Genomic DNA, 25049 nt, shown 5'->3' on the forward strand with positions numbered 1-25049 from the left:
CATATGAAGTTCATGGTGGTTTTTTCCAGTTCTGTGAAGAAAGTCAATGGTAGCTTGATGGGTATAGTGTTGATTCTGTAAATTACTTTGGGCAGTATAGCCATTTTCACAATATTCATTCTTCCTAACCATGAACATGGAATGTTTCTCCATCTGTTTGTGTCCTCTCTGATTTCGTTGAGCAGTCGTTTGTAGTTTTCCTTGAAGAGGTCGCTTACGTTTGTTGTGAGTTGTATTCCTAGGTATTTTATTCTTTGTGTAGCAATTGTGAATGGCAGTTCATTCTTGATTTGGCTTTCTTTAAGACTGTTATTGGTATAGAGAAAGGCTTGTGATTTTTGCACATTGATTTTATATCCTGAGACTTTGCTGAAGTTGCTTATCAGTTTCAGGAGTTTTTGGGCTGAGGCGATGGGGTCTTCTACATATACTATCATGTCGTCTGCAAATAGAGACAATTTGGCTTCCACCTTTCCTATTTGAATACCCTTTATTTCTTTTTCTTGCCTGATTGCTATGGCTAGAACTTCCAGTACTATATTGAATAGGAGTGGTGAAAGAGGGCATCCTTGTCTAGTGCCGGATTTCAAAGGGAATGCTTCCAGTTTTTGCCCATTCAGTATGATATTGGCTGTTGGTTTGTCATAAATAGCTTTTATTACTTTGAGATACGTTCCATCGATACCGAGTTTTTTGAGGGTTTTTAGCATAAAGGGCTGTTGAATTTTGTCAAATGCCTCCTCTGCGTCATTGAGATAATCATGTGGTTTTTGTTTTTGGTTCTGTTATGTGGTGAATTACGTTTATAGACTTGCATATGTTGAACCAGCCTTGCATCCCCGGGATGAATCCTACTTGATCATGATGAATAAGTTTTTTGATTTGCTGTTGCAATCAGCTTGCCAATATTTTATTGAAGATTTTTGCATCTATTTTCATCATGGATATTGGCCGGAAGTTTTCTTTTCTTGTTGGGTCTCTGCCGGGTTTTGGTATCAGGATGATATTGTTCTCATAAAATGATTTGGGAAGGATTCCTTCTTTTTGGATTATTTGGAATAGTTTCAGAAGAAATGGTACCAGCTCCTCTTTGTGTATCTGGTAGAATTCGGATGTGAACCCATCTGGACCTGGGCTTTTTTGTGTGCTAGGCTCTTAATTGCTGCTTCAACTTCTGCCCTTGTTATTGGTCTATTCATAGTTTCAGCTTCCTCCTGGTTTAGGCTTGGGAGGACACAGGAGTCCAGGAATTTATCCATTTCTTCCAGGTTTACTAGTTTATGTGCATAGAGTTGTTTGTAATATTCTCTGATGATGGTTTGAATTTCTGTGGAATCTGTGGTGATTTCCCCTTTATCATTTTTTATTGCATCTATTTGATTGTTCTCTCTTTTATTTTTAATCAATCAGGCTAGTTGCCTGCATATTTTGTTGATCTTTTCAGAAAACCAGCTCTTGGATTTATTGATTTTTTGAAGGGTTTTTCGTGTCTCTATCTCCTTCAGTTCAGCTCTGATCTTAGTTATTTCTTGTCTTCTGCTGGGTTTTGAGTTTTTTTGATCTTGCTCCTCTAGCTCTTTCAATTTTGATGATAGGGTGTCAGTTTTGGATCTCTCCATTCTCCTCATATGGGCACTTATTGCTATATACTTTCCTCTAGAGACTGCTTTAAATGTGTCCCAGAGATTCTGGTATGTTGTGTCTTCGTTCTCATTGGTTTCGAAGAACTTCTTTATTTCTGCCTTCTTTTCATTGTTTATCCAGTCAACATTCAAGAGCCAGTTGTTCAGTTTCCATGAAGCTGTGCGGTTCTGGGTTGGTTTCTGAATTCTGAGTTCTAACTTGATTGCACTATGGTCTGAGAGGCTGTTTCTTATGATTTCAGTTGTTTTGCATTTGCTGAGCAGTGCTTTACTTTCGATTATGTGGCCAATTTTAGAGTAGGTGTGATGTGGTGCTGAGAAGAATGTATATTCTGTGGATTTGGGGTGGAGAGTTCTGTAAATGTCTATCAGGTTTGCTTGCTCCAGGTCTGAGTTCAAGCCCTGGATATCCTTTTTGATTTTCTGTCTGGTTGATCTGTCTAATATTGACAGTGGGGTGTTAAAGTCTCCCACTATTATTGTGTGGGAGTCTAAGTCTCTTTGTAAGTCATTAAGAACTTGCCTTATGTATCTGGGTGCTCCTGTATTGGGCCCATATATGTTTAGGATCGTTAGCCTTTTTTTTGTATCGATCCTTTTACCATTATGTAATGGCCTTCTTTGTCTCTTTTGATCTTTGTTGCTTTAAAGTCTATTTTATCAGAGATGAGAATTGCAGCTCCTGCTTTTTTTTGCTCTCCATTTGCTTGGTAAATCTTCCTCCATCCCTTTATTTTGAGCCTTTGTGTATCCTTGCATGTGAGATGGGTTTCCTGGATACAGCACACTGATGGGTTTTGGATTTTTATCCAATTTGCCAGTCTGTGTCTTTTGATTGGTGTATTTAGTCTATTTACATTTTGGGTTAATATTGTTATATGTGAATTTGATCCTGCCATTTTGATGCTAGCTGGCTGTTTTGCCCGTTAGTTGTTGTAGATTCTTCATTATGTTGATGCTCTTTAGCATTTAGTGTGATTTTGGAATGGATGGTACTGGTTGTTTCTTTCTATGTGTAGTGCCTCTTTCAGGAACTCTTGTAAAGCAGGCCTGGTGGTGACAAAATCTCTGAATACTTGCTTGTTTGCAAAGGATTTTATTTTTCCTTTACTTATGAATCTCAGTATGGCTGGATATGAAATTCTGGGTTGAAAGTTCTTTTCTTTAAGAATGTTGAATATTGGCCCCCACTCTCTTCTGGCTTGTAGTGTTTCTGCAGAGAGATCTGCTGTGAGTCTGATGGGCTTCCCTTTGTGGGTGACCCAACCTTTCTCTCTGGCTGCCCTTAATATTTTCTCCTTTATTTCAACCTTGTTGAATCTGATGATTATGTGCCTTGGGGTTGCTCTTCTTTCAGAATATCTTTGAGGTGTTCTCTGTATTTCCTGCATTTGAGTGTTAGCCTGTCTTGCTAGGTGGGGGAAATTTCCCTGGATGATGTCCTGAAGAGTATTTTCCAGCTTGGATTCATTCTCTTCATCACATTCTGGTACGCCTATCAAACATAGGTTAGGTCTCATCACATAGTCCCACATTTCTTGGAGACTTTGTTCATTCCTTTTTGCGCTTTTATCTCTGATCTTCGTTTCCCGTTTTATTTCATTGAGTTGATCTTTGAATTCTGATATTCTTTCTTCTGCTTGGTTAATTCAGCTGTTGAAACTTGTGCATGCTTCGTGAAGTTCTCGTATTGTGTTTTTCAGCTCCTTTAATTCATTGATATTCCTCTCTAAGTTATCCATTGTTGTTATCATTTCCTCAAATCTTTTTTCATATCTTTTTCAAGGTTCTTAGTTTCTTTGCATTGATTTAAAACATGTTCTTTTAGCTCACAAAAGTTTCTCATTATCCACCTTCTGAAGTCTAATTCCGTCATTTCGCCACAGTCATTCTCTGTCCAGCTTTGTTCCCTTGCTGATGAGGAGTTTTGGTCCTTTCTAGGAGGCGAGGTGTTCTGGTTTCGGGTGTTTTCCTCCTTTTTGCACTGGTTTCTTCCAATCTTTGTGGATTTATCCACCTGTCGTCTGTGTAGTTGCTAACTTTATGGTTGGGTCTCTGAGTGGACACCCAGATTGTTGATGATCAAGTATTTCTGTTACTTGGTTTTCCTTCTACCAGTATAGCCCCTCTGCTGTACGACTGCTGAGGTCCACTCCAGGCCCTGCTTGTCTGGGGTGCACCTATAGCAGCTGCGGAACAGTGAGGGATGCTACCAGTTTCTTTTTCTGCTGTCTTTGTCCAAGAATGATGCCTGCCAAATGTCAGTCTTTTGGATATAGAGGGGTCAGGGAGCTGCTTTAGGAGACAGTCTGTACTTTATAGGAGCTCAATTGCTGAGCTGTGAGCTCTATTGTTCATTCAGGGCTGTTAGGCTGCTACGTTGAATTCTGCTGCAACAGAACTCATTAAAAAAACCCTTTTTTTCTCTCAGATGCTCTGTCTGGGGGGGTTGGGGCTTTATTTATGAGTGTCCGTTGTGCTGTCCTGCCCAGCTAGGAGCAGTCGAGTCACTATTTGCCTGCCGAGGCTTCACCCTGCTGGTGTGAGGTTCGCCCTGTTGCTACAGGCTCTACCCTTCTGCTGAGGTCTCCACCCTGCTGCCACAGGCAACAGCAGGCTGTGTCAGCAATGGGTGTGTACCTCAGTAGGGCAGTTTGCCTCAGTAATGGCAGACGCCCCTCCCCCACGGAGCTCGCCCTCAGGGACCCTCTCCACTGGGAGCATTTGGAATCGCCGTTTTGTTTGTCCCACTGCGCTACCCCAAACACTGTGTCCCTGGAATCTCCTGGGCTGGCTCACTGTCCAAGTTCCGTTTAGTCTCAAGTTCTGCCCTCTCAAGTCTCAGGTTGCCGGTTCAACAGGGCACCCGGACCGGTTCGCTTTGTGAGGAGCGCTGTGTAGCGCCCCTACAGCGCGAGCCCCCGCCACACCGGCTGCGGCTGCACCAGCCGAAACCTCTGCCTGGCGTCCTGCATCTCTTTTATGGGAATTTCCCCATTCTATGGGCAACAAAGATCCGTCTGGAAATGCGGCCCTGACTCACCCTCTCCACGCATTGACCGTGAGCTTCAATCCTGGGTTTTTCTCACAGCACCATCTTGAGTCCTTCCCCTCTTTATTTCTTTTATTTTATAGTTGGGGCATTGCATTTACTTTTTCAATGATGTTTTTAGAGTGGTTATAATATCTATGAATTTCATTTCATTATAGTAAGTGGGTTGCAAAATATTTGTTATAAAAAGGAGGCACTGGATTGGATGAAGTTGAGAACAATTGCCTCATGGCATCGAGACATGAATGCATTAGTTGAAAATTTTTAATGATAAATCCAGAGATTATTTTAATAGAACAATTATTTCCAATGAAGAAAATAGTATCTCAGGGATTTTTAAATATGCGGTGATAAGCCTTTAGTACCTGCCTTCTTATGTGTGTGGATGAAGAGTGTTCAAAACAATTTGTCATATGCACAGAAATACAAAAGATGAAACCTAAAGAGATTATACATTAGTCTCTTAAGAGTAAAACTGACGGAGAGAAGCAGTATACCTTTCACAGAGGCAGATATTTTCAAAGCAATGTGTGACAGGTACAGGGACAAATCCCGTTAATAAGTAAGAGGATTTGTGCTTGGCTCTGTCACATGCCACTTTGAAAATCTACCCTCAAACTGTCTATAAATTTTCATGCCCATCTTTTCTCCTTGCTTTTTCCAGAGCATCTGATTTTTTTGTTCACCAGTTTTTTTTTTTCTCCTGCTTCATCTCAGGGCATCCTTTAATAATTTTTAAGAGTTTGGTATATGTATTGTGATTTTGTGACTATGTTATTGTTAAGAAAATATTTGCTGTATCCATTCATTTTCACTGGCCATCATTCTAGGAGATCTGTATACCTTTTATGGCTTCCAAATATGTTAAAAATTATATAAATTGAGGAGAAATGTGACATTTATTATATTGGTTAGTTTTTCCTTTTAATATGTAGTTAGGTTTTTTAAGGAAAAAAATATATACACTATCTGGAAAGAAAAATAGGTTTTTCTTTTAGTTGTGAATTTTTGAAACCTCAATTATTAGCCTAGAGGTTTTTAAGTTCTGTAAGTGGAAGCAAAACAAATTTTAATCCTAAAGTTAGGTGAACCACCTCTGTTTCTTATTTTGGTGGCTCATCACATGTGAGTTTGATGATATTAGAAGAGGAACACAAGTATTTGGTAGAACATCTTTTGATCTCTAAGTTGGTACTGGTTTAATGCAGCCCTTTTTTTCATCCTGCCAAAGATGATTTGCCCCTGGATGTATATATTTGTTAACTTGCTGTCAAAATAAAATAATTTTATGAAAACACTTTTTTAAATAAATTATTAACTCTAAATACAAATCTGGAAATTTTGCTAGTAGGAATTATATTCTTACTTTAAATTTCGGTATTATTTCAAGAGGATGTATTATGGGGGGAAAAATTCATGAAAGGTGTTCTAATACAGTTCCACATAAAAATCATTGCTCTATGGAATTTCTGTTTTTCTTTCTCAAGAATATTAATGGTTTCTAAAACCTTTTGAATAGAAAGTGTTTTCTAGAGGACTAGCAATATATATCTGACTTAATTTTCTTTGTGCATCTTTAAGTACAGACATAGGCTGTCCTTCGACAGCATTCAACATCTGGATAAAAAGTAAAAAACAAAGCAGATCTGCCAGATGGTTTATATACATTAAATCTAACATCTGTATATTTTTTAAACATTCAGATGATTGGCTGAGCTTTTTACATGACATCTGCATACTTTTTGGAATTTCTTTTCTCATAAATGAGTGTGTGTGTGTGTGTGTGTGTGTGTGGTGTGTTAGAGAAAAGAGAAAAGATACTACTGACTCAGATAAAACTAACCAGAAAACAGAGCAACGCCTTCGAATTTCTGTATATTTCTCTGAATGTCCATATCTAAACTCAAGGACCAGATAGCTTAAGTTCAAATTATCGAAATTTTTTTTGATTGCATTTTAGGTTTTGGGGTACATGTGTAGAACAAGCAAGACAAAGTATAGAAATTTTTTGAAAGTTAGAGACAAACTGTGAGAGACAGTATAATTTCTTATGGTGTTCAACTCAGTAATATCAGTGGATACTTAGATTCGACTCTCTGGAAGGCAGTCAGAGGCCACCTGGCTGGAAGCAATTTACACTTTAGTCACTTTACCTGTGTTGGCAAGGAAAAATGTCAAAATCATATGTTTTTGAAATTCAAGTGTGTTTTCTTTTTCTTAGAGATGAGTTGAAACAGATGTATGTAGAGCTGAGCCCTCAACATAAAATGTCACTTATCTCTTTGGAACCAAAATCTGAGAATGCCGAAGAAGCAAGTACATACTGTAGTGATTGTTCATTTAATGAGTAACAGAAATTTACATTTGTAAGGGCTTTTGAAATTTTAAAGCTCTTTCATAGTCATGGTCTCATTATTACCACTTGATACTAAAAACCTTTCTGGAACCCAGATCTCATTCTCCTTTTTGGTTTTTGTTTTGGTTTTGGATTTTTGTCTTTTTATTTTTTTGGAGACAGTCTTGCTTTGTCACCCAGGCTCGAGTGGCATGGTGTGATCATGGCTCACTGCAGCCTTAACCTCATGAGCCCAATCAATCCTTCCACCTCAACCTCTGAAGAGGCTGGGTCAACAGGGGTGTACCACCACAGCTGACTCATTTGTGTGTGTGTGTGTGTGTGTGTGTTGTGTATTGTGTGTGTGTGTGTGGAGAACAGACCTGTTGCTGGTCTCGTTCTCAAACTCCTGGGCTCAAGCTATCCACCCACCTCAGCCTCCAAAAGTGCTGGGATCACAGGTGTGAGCCACCGCATCCAACTCTCATTCTCTATTTGATGCTATTTCATTATTCCATGAGCAGAGAAGAAAATGAAAAAGAAGAGGACATTTGTAGAGCATATCTAGTGTTATATGTGTTATATTAGGGGATTTCATATTTATCACTTTATTTAATTCTTACCACTACTTCTGGAATAGAAAATATGGAAACCAAATTTGCTTTACTTTTGACAAATTGGGTTTGAATTCTTCCTCTGCCACAAAGTGGCTAGCTGTGTATCTTTAGTCAAGTGATTTGAATAATTTCTGAGCTTCAGGTTCCTTACATATAAAATGGAAATATCAACCTCATATGGTTATTATAAAAATTATATGAGCATTATATATGATTAGTATAAGTTAATTTAGCAATACAAAGCACACAGTCGGTGCTCAACACTCAACAAACGTTTGACATTTTACAGATGAAGAAATAGAGGCTTGAAGAGTTAATGGAGGTCATAGAAGTAGGTTGTCCCCAAAGAAGTGATGAAAGCCATTCTTATCTTCAAGCTTCATACAACACTTTCTTCATAGTTCTAATATTGCTTACTTTTAGAAACCATAATTAACACAATTCTTTTAATTTTTTAAGAATAACTTAAAAATTACACTTTGTAAATTATATACTAATTTCCCATATCATCATTTCTCTTCCTTAAAACTTTGAATTGGTGAGAATACAGCATTGGTGGTATCTTATAGTTTCAATGAAAATCTGAAAGTACGGGATTTGACCAAACCACACATTTCCATTGCTTTTGCTATGTTTCATTAGCAATAACACCAGTTTTGGAAGGTGGTGGTAGGGTCTGGTCCTCACACTGTTGCTAAATGTTTGTGTGACTGTGGACTATATGATTTAAATGTACCAATATTTACTGTGGACCTACTTTGTCCAGCACGATCCTGGGATAAACCTAACACAGACCCTATCCTTAGGGAGTTTCCTGTCTTGCCAAGAATATCAGACAAGTCATTAAATACACAATATAGTCTGATAAGCTAACGTATTGGTAAGTTGCACTTTAGGAACATGGAAAAATGTAAAATTCCAACTAGGGTAGTCCTAGAAGTCCTTATGGAGAAAGTACCACTGAGAAGCTCTGAAAGCTGGGGCAGGATTTGGTAAAAAGGAGTGAGCAGAAGTCCCAGAGGCAGGCAAGCAGTGAATGTCTTTGGAAAACAGTTACACTTTGCTCAGCACATTGGGCATATTTAGAAGGCATAGTGATAGATGACGCTGCAATTGCTTGTTCAATTCATTCAAATTATAGAAGGATATGCTAAGGAGTGTGAATTTTAGCCTATTACAAATAGGTAATTTTGAGGTATTTGACCTGACTTAAAAAGATGGGTGCTGAGCAATGTAAAATTACTTCATCAGGGAATGGGGGAAGATGGGTTGGCACAGAGAAATTTAGACTAAAGGAAGCTGATAAAGAAACTAAAATAGATGTTGTTTCACAAATTTGAGTGACATCTATGTCTGTGTTACTTACCAATAATATCAAGAGGCTGAACTTGACTTATTTTATATGTCTGTCCCAGCTTTTATTAAGTTAAGACAATATTTCTTAAACTCTGTTCTGTTGAATGCTAGTTTTGCTAGTTAACATGGTGTTCTATGTCAATTAAAAGAAGAATTAAGTGATGGAACAAATTGGGGAAATACTGAGTAAAATAGTAGTACAGATTGTTTTCAACAAGACTTCACAGAGACTTATTCTCTGTGTTCATTAATGTTCATTATGTGCTTCCAAAGGGGGAAGCATGTGTATATTACTTTGCAAGACTATGTGGCCATGAAACCCTTCAAGCTTACATCTTCTGGTATCAGAGTTTTATGAAATGTATTTTATAAATGCATATCCAATTATGCATATGAGATTCTCTGTTGAAATTTTGATTGGCCTTGGCTCTCTGTTTTAAATGATCCATGCAATGTAACTTTTAAAAGGTAGTAAATATAAGAATTTCAATAAAATATTTTCTCCTGATACTTAAGGAGCCACCCAGAGGACACAAATTTGTAAGCCATGCATTCAGATCATCACACATGCTGCTGATATTCGAAGGCTGAGTAGTAGTTTCCTCAAATTATCCAAGACGATATTTCATGCTTCTTGTGGTGGGCTATAGCAGTGCCTAAACTCTATCTGGAAGAACTCTCTGTGACTTCTCAAGTACTTTTTAGAGGGGGAAACTCATAGGGTAGTGGGAAAGTGGGGAGTGACAATTGACTAGATGGTAGTCTAGCAGCATTTAACCCCTGGCTATCAATGAGGTGGTAGATGTTATGATCAGAATGCTCACACATCTATCAAAGAAAGCTTGAAATCATTTCCTCAGATTAGAAGAGTTTTAAGGAGAGTCTTAAGTAAGATATGACACTTGTCAGAAGAATGTAAGAAAATTGTTTCTGATGGTTGAGATTGTGAAAGGGAAGTGAGGAGGTCAGAGGAAGCAATGACTGGAGAGAATAAGAAAGAAAAGGAAGGGTGAAAATCTTTAGGGACTTGGACAGGTAACTTAAATTTGATGTGAATGACAATAATCCCAGCAGGCAACATCAGTAAAAAAGAAATTCTAAGTTCTTTGGCATCCAAAATCAGTCTTTTAGAGACCACTCTGAATTGACTAGACAGTGCTGGCAGGGTAGGAGAAGTTTATTATAAAATGGTGTCACTTTAAAAATGAGAGGAGATCCAAGTGTGATTATGCTGTAGTTGGTCGCTTTTTCCTGCTTTGCCACAGCCTGTTCACACCTTGCTGCTGAATGCACTAACAGTTCCCTCTACTGTCTACCAGCAAGAAGATGATAGTGCAGTCAACACTGCCTGCTCTAGTGTTAGCAATTTTAGCTGTCTCAGAGAAATAATTAAATAAGGCATATGCTTTTTCATTAACTACTCTCTTGACTTGGATGCATGACGTGTTTGGTTTATTGTTTTGCAAAAAAATATATTATAAGAAAATTTTACTATCTTATAAACTGAAAGCATTTAATGCTGTCTAAACCTAATCTTCCTCAAATCTGCTAGAACAAAAATTGTGTGTTTCTGTCCACCCAAAACATTTGAAAGTGCACAAACTGAAGCGTATATGATTCAGTAGTAGCATCAACAGGCTATCTAAACACTTCGATACAAGGTTCCGTGGGTGTATGTTGGATCCACTGAATGCTGGCTGTCAGATGTAGCCAAATTATTTATCCTTGTTATTACTTGGTTTATTCATCTTTAAAAGTAATATTTGCATTATAGAGTTGTTAGGATTAAAAAATACAGTATGTATAAAGACCTCAGTGTACTTTCAGGACCATAGTCAGGTTCAAATTATGCTGCTTTAGTCCTTGGATTTTTTTCATTTATTTATTAGGCCAAAAATATTTATTAATAACTTTGAATTGCTGAAGATACAGTAGTGTACAAAATAGAAAAATCCTGCATCTTTATGAAAGTTACATTTCAGTTAGGGAAGATAGAAAAAAATAAATAAGGAACATATAATTCATCAGTTATTAATAAATGCTATGGCATTAGGAGTCAAATTATTGCTTCTTAATCACTTATAGTTTTCATGGATAGCCTAAAGCAGTGTTGGGTTTATCTACATAGGGATGGATACATTTCTCTATTGGATGGATATGAAAGCAGTATAGCAATATGGTCACATGATCGAAGATTTATGGTCTAAACCAGGGCTCTTGAGAGGAAAAGCAGAGTTGCAGGTATTATACAGGGACAATAGGTGCAAATCAGGGCTGTCTCAGGCACACTAGAGAGATATAATTATGCCAATAACTAGGGACTCCAGCTAGAAGCATTTCAGGCAAGGCAGTAATATCAGTGCCATATGGCATAGGCAGCATTAGGCAAAAATGATGTAGTTCAAGTAGCAAACATCTGGGCAAGGTAAAATGGATGGTGGCCAGAGGACAAATAGGTTTCATGAATAAAGCAGCTCAGAGTCGGCTGATAAGTTCCTTGTCCTGATGGAGGGAGGATGCCAAATGTGACCACTTCTATCTTGGGCTTCCCAGCTGCAAGGCGGCAGGTCCTAGCCTTATATGGATTATCCTGGGCTCAACAGCCTGGCTCACATAGGGCAGGTTAGGTTATTGTCCTTGGTGGAGAAGGAGGTATATGTATTCCTCTAGGAGCCCACAGTGAACCCATGCTGGATAGTGAGAAGAATAATCTCTGGCTTATTTGGGTTTGGTGAATGACAGGAAGTAGTTTAGATAGCTATAAGGCTGTGTGAGGCTCACCTTGGAGCTCCTAGATTGTTCTAGTTGAGGTCATATTTTTTCTAAGGGCTTGTTTTCTTTTCTTGAGCGTCCCACATCATTGAACTCCCCTGCCTAGGATTAGAAAAAGCTCACTGATAACTGAGTCCTCAAAGTGGGGTTAAAGAAGAAAACCTGTATGGGAGTCTCACAGAAAAAAAAAAAAGAGTTCAGATTTCCACATAAATGTAAATGAAGTAATGACTGACACTTTGGCCCTTTTCTCTCTACCTAAGGTGCCTGTTGTCAGTTATTGCTAAAAAAAATCCTATCTCCCATGAGTATAATATTTTAAGGTGTCAAAATTATTTAAATTTTAAAATCCCCTTTTAATGATGACAGTGGCCTTATCAAATACATTACTCAAGTGTCATCATTGTCCTTTTGTTGTTGCTGTTTTGTTGTGTTACTGGTATTGCTATTTTATAGGCACTGAGATAGTACATGACTTACATAAGAAAGTTAAGAAGACAATCTGGTCTAAAATTCTGAATGGTTCTGATCCCTACAGCATTCTCTCTGCACTGAATAAACACATAATACTCTTGTATTTAAATTCACTTTAAAAGACCATGCTTGTTTAATACTAATCAAAATACTTTTTAAGTTCAGGCATATATTTTTAAAAATCTACTGTTATAATGTTATATTTTAAAACCTATTTTTTCTTTAAAAAAGATTTAATTCATTACCTCTTTCTTCATATCTCTGTCTAACCATCCACCTAACACACATAGATTGAATGCCTTTTGAGGTGTAGCACAGACTTATTTGCCACTCTAAAGACAAAAGAAGTATAAGAAATGGGCCCTGGATTTTCATCGAAATGACTGTAGTTCAAATAATTTTCATATAGAAGATACTCTGACAATTATGCATTATTTGTTCCTTGGTAATAATAATCACTATAATAGAAATAATATTCACATTGTTCTAATAATTTACATCTACTATCTTAATTGATATTTGTAGTTTGAGTTAGAGATTATCTCCACTAGAGATGAGGGTGATTCACTACTTATTTTAATTTGAACCTAGCTCTCCTCATAGCCTACTCTCTTAAGAATTTGCTGTTACTCACAGGTGTACAATAAAATCATTCAAAATACAATGAATACAATTATGTACTGAGTTACACTGACTTAGTGCCAGTCTCTGGTCCTGTAACTGAACAGCAGCATGGTTTGGACCTACCATTATTGCTACTCAGCTTCTCTGCCTTTAACTGCAAAATAGTGACAGTATTAGTTGCTTTAGGTTATTGCAAAGACTAAATCTATTTGCCTTTCTCTTAACTAATTAATTCAACCGATACTTTTTGACCACATACCATGTTCCAGGAACTGTTCTGGATATCAAGGAAAACAGAGGTGAACAAGAGAGGCATAGTACTGGTTCTTAGGAAGTGCGTGTAGCCAAGTAAGATAAACAAAAATGTAAACAAATAGAAAAATTGGAAATTATAGCATGCACTATACAAGAAATGGAATAATGAGATCAAACATGGAAGGATCATATTGCTAGATTATCAACTCTGTAGGTACAGTGGTTGCATCTGTTCCCTTCATTACTCTATTCCCAGTGCTTGCAATAATGTGGGCAATAAATAAATGTTAATTGAATGAATATGTAAATAAAAAAGACTGGTGTCTTTAGGGACAGCTTCTTTAAAGAGGTGAATTTTAAGTTAAGATCTAAAAGATGAGAAGACTTGATCATGTCAAGCACAGAAGAAAAGCACTTTGTGGGTTAAGAGAAGAGCATGGACAAAAAGCCAGAGGTGGGCAAGGGAGTTCTTTCTCTGTCTTGGCACTGGATGGAAGAAAAAAAGAGCCCTTTAGAATATGAAACTTGTAGTAAGATAGTTTAGAATTCAGTGTTAAAATAAATTGGTCCTAGACTAGACCACCACAGGAAAGGTTGCTCTGCAGAAACATTTCCTCAACTCAGGCCACATAGAATAGGCACAGATAGTGCCCTCCTGAAGATGAGTTTACTTTTTAAAATTATAAATTTGATATACTGTACCCTGAATAAGAACAGATATAACAAGCAGAAGGATGAATCACAACAAAGTTAGAAAATAGAACAATTCTAAGAATATGATAATAAACATGTTTAAATAATAATATAGAATAAGATAGCAAAGCTATATATAATTATGAAGAAAATATGTTAATATAGGTTCAAATATCTTTTACATTGTTTTTGTTAATTACTATTAAATAGTATTCATATAACTATACATGCAGCCATCTATCAACAGGAACAGCTCAGTACATAAAACTCTGACCTTATATCTATAACAATTAACAGCAATTGTCCGTTTACACATATTTGTTGCATAATTTATTTCCCTTAAATTTGAACTTTATATTTCTTTATTTAGTGTGTATTTGAGTTCTTCACCATGTCACAGAATACACACAATGGTCTATATTTTGTATGCTCTAAAAATACAAAGAAAAGACTAAAAGCAGAGGGCCTGTGATTGACTGTACATTTAGATAAATGCACTACAGATTGAGACAAATGCACCAAACGTGTGTGTTTCAATCACTCTATCATCACACAATTGAATAAACACACATGTACAATACAATGTTTAATTGAGTGCAGCAAGTACATTTAGTTTAGTGATTGCATCATTGCATATTCAAGCAAATTCGTAAGGTTCACTTTGGTGAGCTGAAGTTCTACATACACATATGAGTTTTAAATCTTTCACTGACTTTGATAGTTCATGAATACCCACATATTTCTAAGTGATTGAAAGGAAATGTGTTTTAGCTCATAAAATTTACTTTTAATAGATATAAATATATTATTATTAGTGCTGTAGGAGAAAACACACTTAAAATCTCTAAACATTATCTTTAAATGTCACTCTGTTCTCGGTAAGGATGAAACAGGACATTTCCTTTTTGCCTGGGCAGCTTTTCTATGACTATCTCATCTGGAAATTGCAGTTCCAACTCTTTAGGCACCAAGCATTGGACTCATTTTCTTTTGGATTGTTTGCACAGCTTCGGTCAAATTCAGTATCACCTCATGCATGCATGCACATCTGAGGGCCAAATCTGGACTATTAGGTCTAAAGACCCAAATGGAGCTTGCTAGATTCTTTCATGCCTCCTTCATGCTCTATTTACATAAATGTTGTTTTTCAGAAATGCTGCCATACACAGATTTTCTGTCATTTCCATTAGCGGCATCTTGAATGGAAGAAAAAGAAACAAAAGCTAAATAGTAGTGTTTGTTTTATTGTGTCAGCTTTCTAATACCTGTTTCATTTTCTAGGGGTGATGGACAGGTAGTAATGGTTGTTCAGTACAAGATACCCAAAGAGAAGTTGTTCAAGTAACAAGGTTTATAGATTGATCCTTTTTCTTTGAATATATATGCTTAATTTTAATTGTCCTTCTTTAATAGATAAATTTTTTTTATTCATACTGTTTAACTTATGTCACATAGAGAGATTATTAGTGGAGATATTTTCCAACAAATATTTTCAATAATAGAAATCTCCCAATGTTACTCTAGGGTAATGTTTTCCACAGTGAATTCTGCAAATTTAATTTCAAGTACTGTTTGTTACTGGGGAAAAAAATTTGCCAGATATGTTTAAAAATATGTATATGCTAATAATATTAATTAATTCTGATTAAGTGCTTGCTGTGTGCTTGGCACTCTTAATTGCTTTGTCTGCACTAATTGGCTTGAAGTTCTGTTTTTTCCCCCCTATTTTGCAGATGATGAAAGAGTTTAACACATAAAGTAACTTCCTTATGTGTTTCTTACTTATAGATCCACAAAATTAATTAACTAAGAAGTTCTATACAGAATTAACCTGGTTAACTTTTTCAGCCCAATTTTTACCAAAGTTATTTCATGATGGAATACTTCTCAGGTAAAATCTTTTAACATCCCACTTTAGGACACTCTAGATGAGGATAATAAAAATAAATGATGCTACCCTTATAGATATTAACAACAAATGCCTGGCCGTGCTCAAACAGAAAAATATACATTTTTAAAATAAACTTGCTAATCAGTTTAGTTCAATGACAGATCATTTTGGTGAAAAATCAGCCAGGTTGGTTTCTTGATTTTGTCTATTTTTAATGCTCATTTGAATGTTTTGCTTATCACAGCAGGTCATTGCTGCATTATTCTAATATAGCTAGTTGAAAAGTAAAACAATTAGGTGAACCAACTGGTCATGATGTTTTGTAACTTACTTTTCTTTCCAAATTGACTGAGTTGAGTAGTTGATTTACCCTCAGAACATTTTGATGATATTTCTATTGAGAGGGCTTTTTAATATTTTTGTAGGTTTGCATTAGAAGGTAATTTATATTTATTATACGTATATAATTTTATTCAAAAAAGATATATCACAAAGAACAGACCATTTAACCATTGAATAAGGTTCATGGCAAGGTGAGATATAACTGTTTATTTTTAATCATGAGAAAAAAACTATACTTCTTTTATTTTTACTTTCTCTGAAGTAATATCTTCTCTTTCTTGTTCACACAACAGAGATTATATATGATAATAATAACATACATAGCATTTACCCATTTTATATCAATTAGAGGAAAGCAAACAGAAGAGCATAGCCTCATAATGGACAACACTTTCAAAATAGAAAAATATGTACATATTTTCCTTTGCTGTGACAGAAAGCATTTTGAGATCAGACAAGAAATAAAAATAAATAATTTTATAAACTTTGAGAGAGAGCTAAATTAGGCTTCAGCTCGATTGTTCTGAGATGTTTTTATTGCCATTTTATCCATCCTCTGCTTAGTTTTTGCTTAAGATGTTGGTGAGATGATGAAAGCTGAAAAGTAAATAGGTGCTTCAATAAATGCAAACAAATGAGTGCTTTCCTAGCAAAGAATTAGGGAAAATCAGCCTTTCCTCTGAAGCTAATCCCTGGACAGCTAAAACTGTGAATTTTCCCCCTCAACATGCACACAGATGGGTTGCCACTGAGGATGACAGATGAGTTGTGTTTGGCGGGATTAATGGGCATTATCATGTTAATGGATGCTTAGGTGAGGTCTGAGCAAGTCACAGGCCTGGGCTGAATAACTGCATTTTACAGAACTGTGTGTGCTCATGCTCCTCTTCTCTTTCTTCTTCTTACTAATAATTAACTTGTAATGTTTAACATTTTTAGCCCTCCGAATGATCCACAGACTACTGCCTTCCTAAGTACTGAGGCATTTATAGATCCAGCATCATGTGCTCCATCCTTTGACATGCAAAATGCAGGCAGTCCTGCCTGATTTGTCCTTCCATTGCCTTTGTGCATTCAGCTCCCTCATAATCCAGAGTCTACTTTGTTGCAATCGCTTTTGAAATCTGACATATTGATCAAGAGTTTAGCCTTAGTAACTACAGCACATATATCAACTGTTGTTTATTGTGTCAGGTCACATTTGATGGCAAGATGATCCTGTACCCAACTAGGAGAGCTTCTGCAGCTCTCATGAATCGATTCTGTTCCCCTCAACTGACCAGAAAGGTATGTTGTTGCATCATTGATAAAGCAACAGAATTTCATAGCACCTTGGTTCAGGATCTGTGTGTAAGTTAAAGGTGATGGAGATATCACCAAAGACATTAAAAAAAAAGCCTCATCGGTAGTCTATAATGGCTTGCATTACAAAATTAAAACAAAATCAATAAGTATTAATGTCCGACTTCTACATCTTTTTGAAATTTTATAAAAATGGCTGGGTGTTTTCCTGTTTAATTCAGCAAACTCCTTTACTATGAATAAATATCAATATTACCAAATTAATTCAAGAAACCCTTATAGATACTTGCTTTAAAAAATACTTTTGCAGAAAATAGTTTTTACTTAACGAAGATTTCTCTCATACCCTACAGTAGCAATTATTTAACATGCTAGATAGTTCTTGAAATTGACTTTGGCTCTTCTTTTTTAAAGAGAGTATTACTACATCATTCAGGTAGGAAGAATGTGATTCAGGGGAAAATATTTCACAAGTTAATTGATTTTTATATAATAATTAAAACTAAGTTCTCACCAATAGGATAATACTGTAAGTAGATAGACCAAAAGTCTTGTTTGCTAGAGAGAATCTAGATTTATTCCTATTGTGAGAGAGTGGTCAACAGAGACCCCTTTTATTCACAAAGGTTTACATTTGGATGATAAACCTGTAAACCAAAGTAATAGATTTCTAAATGAGGATGTCCCATATTCAGAGTATGTCAGAGTGGGATATTACTTGGCAGTAAGTTCCCATTTGTTCTACAGAGGGAGACACTGAGGAACAGGATTTCATTCTGAAAAGAATCTAAGACTCAAACCTAAATATTCAGATAACTCTTCTGTGTCTTTTCCAGTAAAATACTTTTAAACTTTTCATTAAAAATTTAAAAAGTATAAGGTCCACTTGCATAGTGACTTTTTTGATTTAATAATTTATTTTTATCTCCATAGTTTGTTCTAAATAAAATAAAAATGTCAAGTTAATTCATTACAAAATATTTAATCTCCTGAATTGATGAAATTAAGAATGATCTAGTAATCACATTAATCAGTTCATTCTCACATCAACCTTCTGAGTTAGGTAGTAACATTTTATAGACAAGGAAACAGATCTGGAGAGGTGAAGTATGTTAAGAGGACACACAAATAAGAAGTTGGGGATAGACTCAATATGCAAAGATGGCTGGATGCAAGAGCCTTCAGGACGTACTGACTTATGTAAGCACAACCTAGACATAAACTTTAAAGCCTAAGACATGCTGTTCATTTTTATATCATTCTAGAAATATGTTTGATGCCAAAATACATTCCTATGGACAGAAAATGACCGAACTCTTTAATAGTCACTCCTATGTTTTTAATGTTTTCATTTACATTTTATTGTTCCATTTTATGTTCCTCATTTTTTTTAAAACATGGCTGGATTTAAATAATTCACAGAACAATAAGTCATGTTGATGCAGAGTGATCAATTAGCACACTTCATAAACAAACACACTGGGAATTCAGACATAAGATAGCTAGCCTTGGAGTATTCTTTATTAGAGAGTGAAAACCAGTTAATGGATCAACATGTAAATCTTCAGTGTTGTATGATGAATAACATTTAAGCATCAAGTCTTTGAGAATCAACTTTAGGAAATGTGTTGAGACCCAATTTTAGGAATTAATGAAAAGTAAACTTTGGAACTTACCCCAAGGCCTGAAGTTGCCCTGCAAAAGAAAAAGCTACTGATAAGACATGAACCAAACAAACAAACAAAAATCATTTAATTAATTAATTAATTAAAGAATTAATTAATAGTCATTGACTTCTTTTACCATAGATTCTCTATTTAAAATCCTTGATATAGATAATAAATTATGTTCCACATCATAAATTTTTTATGAGGTTAGATAGGATACTATAGGCAATGGAGCATTTTAAGTTAAGGTAATCTTTAATGATTCAAGTAGATTCCTCACCATTTCATAAGTTTTTACCAAAATTTCATGGAAAATAAATTAATACTATTTTAAGCATACATGGAATCAAAATATAGTTTTAGTATTGCTATTTTTTAATATTCTTTTAGTGAATGTTAATTCAGAAGAATCTTTTACACTTCCAAAAAGTATACATATTTTATGGCCTATAAGTGAAATGCTTTCTGATATTAGGTAGATACAAGTACAAGATTCATAGTATTTAAAAAGCAAAAGAATCCCTTTCTCATTTCAGTATTCATACTTTCAGAACGATTCCTTGATTTCACATAATAGCCTCTGTTTTAGGTTTTCTGAAAGGAAATCTGTATGTGCTGTTAAAAAAAAGTTTTATTTTTCAAAAGACTAATTAAACCAAAATAAAGTTTACCAAGTTCCATAATATTCCTCACTGAGCTGACTAGTCACCCTCTTTACCCAGGGGTATAAAGAAAACAAAGTGCAGAGGGGGGAAGTCTAATTTTTTAAAAAAAGATGTATTCCCTTCTTGTGAACCAATGTTATCAGTGCTTCTCTCAGACTCTGGGAGTGTGTGTGTGTGTGTGTGTGTGTGTGTGTGTGCGTGCTTCCTGTAGGTCTTCCCCAAGGGAGTGCTGAAGCAGAAGGCAGAAAGCTGCTAAGGACAGAATGCTCTAAAGATCCCGCTCCACCTGAGCCCTGCTCTCTGCAACTGCTGACCTTTTAGGCACAGCAGTGAGTCCTGTGCCCTGCAAGGACCTTTCAGATTAGGTAGGTGAGGGTCTCTGAGAATAATTCTTGAGCAGATAGAATTTGCAGCCTGCAGATATAACTGTCTACGTTCATCAGCTGAAGGCTGTCAATGTGTATCACCAAGGAAAAAGAAGAAAAAGGCTTACTCTGCAAAACTTCTATACAGGAAAATGTGTGAAATGGAAGGTACTTGAAGTGATGTGCCCATTATGCATTCTGGAATCAGGCACTATGTGAAAAGATACATCTCCTGCATGAGTAGCCCTGAGGATGAGAGCATCCTTCCAATCTATTTATCTAATGAATTGGCCGTCCTAAATATTTACCATAACAATATGGCAAGCATTGCAAGGGTTAACTCACTTTCAATTAGCCTTTCTCAGCACTTTCCTCTTTGTTGGGGTGAGTTTATTTGTGTAATCTGAAGACTGTGTCCGCCTCTGCTCTGGACACATTGGCTCTGGACCACACCTAGAGGAAGCATGTAGAAGGGATCTACGTTTGGTGATATCCTGAGAGTGCAGATTTGTAGCTTAAATGAACATTATTTCTGCAAATTATTTCAAATATGTTGTTTAGTTAAGTTCTCTTCCCTTTTCTTCTTTTTCTGTGGATGTAATGGTGTCATTTTACCTCCACCCAGGAACTTGTGTCAACAGCACCCTCCTCGGACCATTCACTAGAGTTGCAATGTCACTGTGTCAGAACCTTGCTTTTGTTTTATTTTAATTCTGGAATTTTTTTACTACTGTGCATCACCCCTTCCCTTTGATGTCTGTTGTTAGCTAAGCTCCTACTAATTCACACTGAGTACACACAATCAGCAGTCCCATGTGTCTGGATTGGTGTATCAATTCCTTTCTGCTCCCCTTGGCTGGTTGGGGCTCTCTTTGTTACTGATTTAGTACTCACTTTCTTATGTTCCTTAAGAGCAGAACTATCAAACTTTATTTTCTCTAAAATTTGATTATGTTAGTAATACAGAAGACTCATATTAGTGTGTGCATATCTTTAATTTTTGATTGTGTTGTCAGTTTGTTTGTTTTTTAAACGTTTAGGACCAGAGTTGAGTATTTCCTATTAAAAACCTGTTGCACCTATTGGTATAAACGCTTTAAGGCTGACCCTGATTGTAAGATTATCTGATGACAAAGTATGGACATGCCTCCTACACTGAGCCTTTAGCAGAATAGTTTCAAGATTGTTTTCATTTATTGCCTGTTGAGTAAAACCGCAGGGAAATGTCAAAGTAGTACTCAATGACATGTTATACTAGTTTTAAGCACAGGGTAATTTTTAATTTTTTATTGTTGCTGCAACTGCCAGTGTGTGTTTTTCTTTATTCTGTCTTTATATCATATAGTTTTATTTTCTCCTTCTGTATGTTTGTGGCCCTTTGATTGCCAAATCTTTTTTTGCTTTGTGATTTGGACAAAATGCATTGCTTATCTGTTAGGGTTCTCTCATCAGGTTTTCTTTAAGCCTTGGGATTTTTCCTCATTTCCTTTGTCCCAATACATGAATCAGAATGGGAGTGTCTCTGCAGGAGGGGAGGGAGAAGAGACTGGGCTGAGTAGAATAAAAATCTGCTTTCAAAAAAGACGCTGTTTCTTGAGGGGGTCAGACCTGAGGGAAAGTATTGAAAGTCTAGCAAACTCAAGAATATTTTCCTCCCTTCCCCCAGCTCCAACCTCTAACGCAGGGGAGATTCAATATTGACTGTCGTGTTACTCACTGGAGAATTTTACTAATAAAATTATATCCCTGTTCTATTCAGGGTAAGTTTACATGTTGTCACAATGATATACTTTATTCTGATTTTATTATTAAGCTGTCTCAGCAATTCATTTGAAATACAGTCATCATGTCTGAAAACTAACAAAGTTTTAATGGAAGATAGTGAAATTTTTATACAAAATAGATTTCTTCCATGACAGATTGTTATTAGCTTGGAATACCCAGTGACAAATCAGGTAGTGTAATACTAAGACACATTTAACAGCCTTTATGGTTTTCATAAGTATAGCTTAAATTATTGTCTTTTGCATTGTATTCTAAATGTAGAAATAATACAGAAGATATGTATGGTTTATCAAGTGATGACCAGTGGCATATTGCGTCTTGTTTAGAGAGAGTCAGTCCTCTTGTCTTATTGGGAATATATAGTTTAACAAGACACTTGCCATCATTTCCTTAACAGGGATAATAAACAGAACAATTCTGCATAAAAGCTCATATCAGCTTCTTTCATGCCTTTTCTTTTCAGAAGGCTGCCTAAGGGTTTAAGCAATTTACTGGTCTGACCCGCATCCTTTCTCTGCAGTCTGCGGTTCTTTTGTTTAACATTAGTATGTGGGCAAACAGCATTCTGCGCTGTTCAGAGCTTATCAGCCCGCGTTCAGTCGACCGGAACCCCATTCTATGTATCTAAGTGGGGCCACATTTAATACTTCACAGTGGGAGCATCTGCAGTTTCCAAAAATGACTTGTTTATCAGATAAACTCTGTCCTTACACTGACAGATGTGGTGGATGGTGGATCTTCAGTATCATACCTCTCTAATATAGGCTTGTACAAAATATAGTGTGCTGAGGGACAGTGAAACCCACAGAGCAGAGTCATGACAAGAATCATTTATGTAGACACTCTCCAACTTCACTCAGAAATTACTTATAGGATATGATGAGGAAGAGGCAACTCTCTGTTTCTCTTTTGGAATTGAATAACTAATTCTCATGTTACTAAAGTGGTAAGTAGAAGAAAGACATTTTCACTGTTAACCTAAGGTTTTATGATTTCATTGGTAAACACTGTAAGGTGTTTTAGTACCGTGGTCTGTTAAAAGCCAGGAGCCTGATGGGGCTGACTGAAATGTTGATCATCATGAACCCAATGGTACCAGAGTGTAAGAAAATTAGAAGTGGTCTTAGGAGACTTATCTGCCATTAATCCAAGATCATGCTAATCTAGTCTGTTAACTCAAGATGATCTTTTATTTAAATTTTTCTTAGAATTTCTTGAAGTTATTTTAAACATATTGAGGAACAATAAAGCCCTGCTTCTAATCACAATCCCTCTTTGAGATTTTATGCTGTAGGCATATAGTAGTATGCAGTTATTTTGAAAGCATTGCCAGTCTTTATGAATGTATGTATATACATACATGTATAATACTTCTAAAAATAAATTAAACATTTGTTTATCAATAGAATGTATTCGTTCTCAACAAAACAAATTAAGGATTTTTAAAATATACATTTTTGAGATTTATTCCCAAAAGAACTCCAGTTATGATAGAATAATCCGTACCTTACCCTGACATCTGAGTATTTCTGAGGTAGCAGCCCAAAGTGATGTTAAGAAACACAAGTATGAACAACCAGTGCCTTACCAAGGGGATCATTGTCACAGAATGGGAGCTAATTTTAACTGATATGTTTTGATCCTTAATGCAATTCACATTGCTTGTACTACTCTTATAATTTAGCACATATGTTACATTTTTGCTCCTACCTATAATTACTTTGTATTAAAGGATTTTTCCTCGAATTATTTCACTACTAGTAGCCCCTTTCACCTCTCAGCTCTCTGCTAATTAAATACTTTAAAACATGTCTTTGTTATTAATTGTGAAGTGTTGCCATAATCATATGCTATAATAATTATTTGGAAGACCAGTTTTTAAATTAATAATTTAAGCTTTCATATTTTCAAACAGTAATTAAGGTAATATGTAGACTAAAACATATAATATCATAAATGGCATCTTTGAAGCCTATGTGGTCAATCATAGACAAAGTACAACATTATTCTTAACAATATTATAATTAACATAATATATAAATTGACATGATTCTAGAAAGCACAATGATATATTTTTGCATTTTCATCATAATTTCTTATAGGATTTAATAATGCCTTCTTAAATGTGTAATTAAATATATCCATGTAGTGTATGGGCAGGCTTATCAAAGAAGCAGCCATTAAGAAATATATTCAATATCAGACTAGAAGACATTTGTGTGCCTTCCCGACTCACTAATGTGTGCTAGCCAACTGTTCATGCAGAAATTGTACTGTTAATGAAGGTTAAAAGGAAATTTTAAATTAGATGTCGTCTTTTGACTAAGGTACCTCAAGTGTTATTTTCTGTCTAATATTTATTTTCTATCTTGCCTCTTGCTCTTAAAACAACCCAGCACTTAAAGAAATAATTATTACAATAGTTTTTCAAACAAAACGCACTCCCACCCATTCCTGGCCCAGCACATTTCCTGAGTCTAACATTTCTGATTGCTCACTGTTTTTCCTAACACTAGATCCCTTATGTCATATGCCTTGCATGGCTGCAGACTTTGGCCTTTCACCTGCTGTTTTGGTTGGCTTTAGATGCAAAGAGAAGACTATAAAAAAGAGAAAGGGGGAGGGAGGGAAGTTTGGAAGACTGAAGCTAAAAAAAAATGGCAAATGTTTTTAGCGCCTTCATCTAGACATGTGTCCCCTCACTCTGTGACATGGCTGCTCCAATGTTGCCATGGTGAGGATTTCTAATCATCCCTACACATGACAGGCTCCTATTTGTCTGCACTCCCTTGGGTGTAAATTTCTAGGCTTAAAAAAAAATCCATGTGAGCGTATCATCCGCCGTGCAGATGTTTCACTGCTTTAGAATATCAGGCAGCTGCTTGTGCCACCGTAGACAGCTAATTGGAGACTGCATCGTAGGAACAGAGGCGCAATTATGGCATAAATACACATCCTCTGGTGCATCATTGTATCTCTATTAACAGAAAATTTTAAACAGTGCTCAGAGTGTAATTAGTGTAGTTGATAAAGTTGTAAAACATGTAAATAAGGGAAATAGCAGGTACGTGGCCAATCCACTATCCAGCACTAGGGGATGCAGATTATTGCCTATTTAGAAATAATTAGCAAAGCTGCATTAGCAAAGCCTGTGTCCAACAGAAGCAAGGCAAACATTTATTCTGGTAACAGCTCTTTCTGTGCTAGCCAT

General features: G+C 36.0%; 1 protein-coding gene across 32 annotated transcripts in view; it reads left to right on the forward strand.

Moving 5' to 3' along the window:
* LOC144582184 (uncharacterized) overlaps positions 1-25049 on the forward strand; it is a 1185294-nt gene that overhangs the window by 806916 nt on the left and 353329 nt on the right. The window contains exon 13 of one of the 32 annotated variants that reach the window (XR_013534405.1): positions 17249-17341. The exons of the other annotated variants lie outside the window; for them this stretch is intronic. The gene's annotated coding sequence lies outside the window, so the exon portion shown is untranslated. The remainder of the gene's footprint in view (positions 1-17248; positions 17342-25049) is intronic. 32 annotated transcript variants of the gene reach the window in all.

The sequence above is a fragment of the Callithrix jacchus genome, chromosome 4, assembly GCF_049354715.1.
Source record: "Callithrix jacchus isolate 240 chromosome 4, calJac240_pri, whole genome shotgun sequence".
NCBI lineage: Eukaryota > Metazoa > Chordata > Mammalia > Primates > Cebidae > Callithrix > Callithrix jacchus.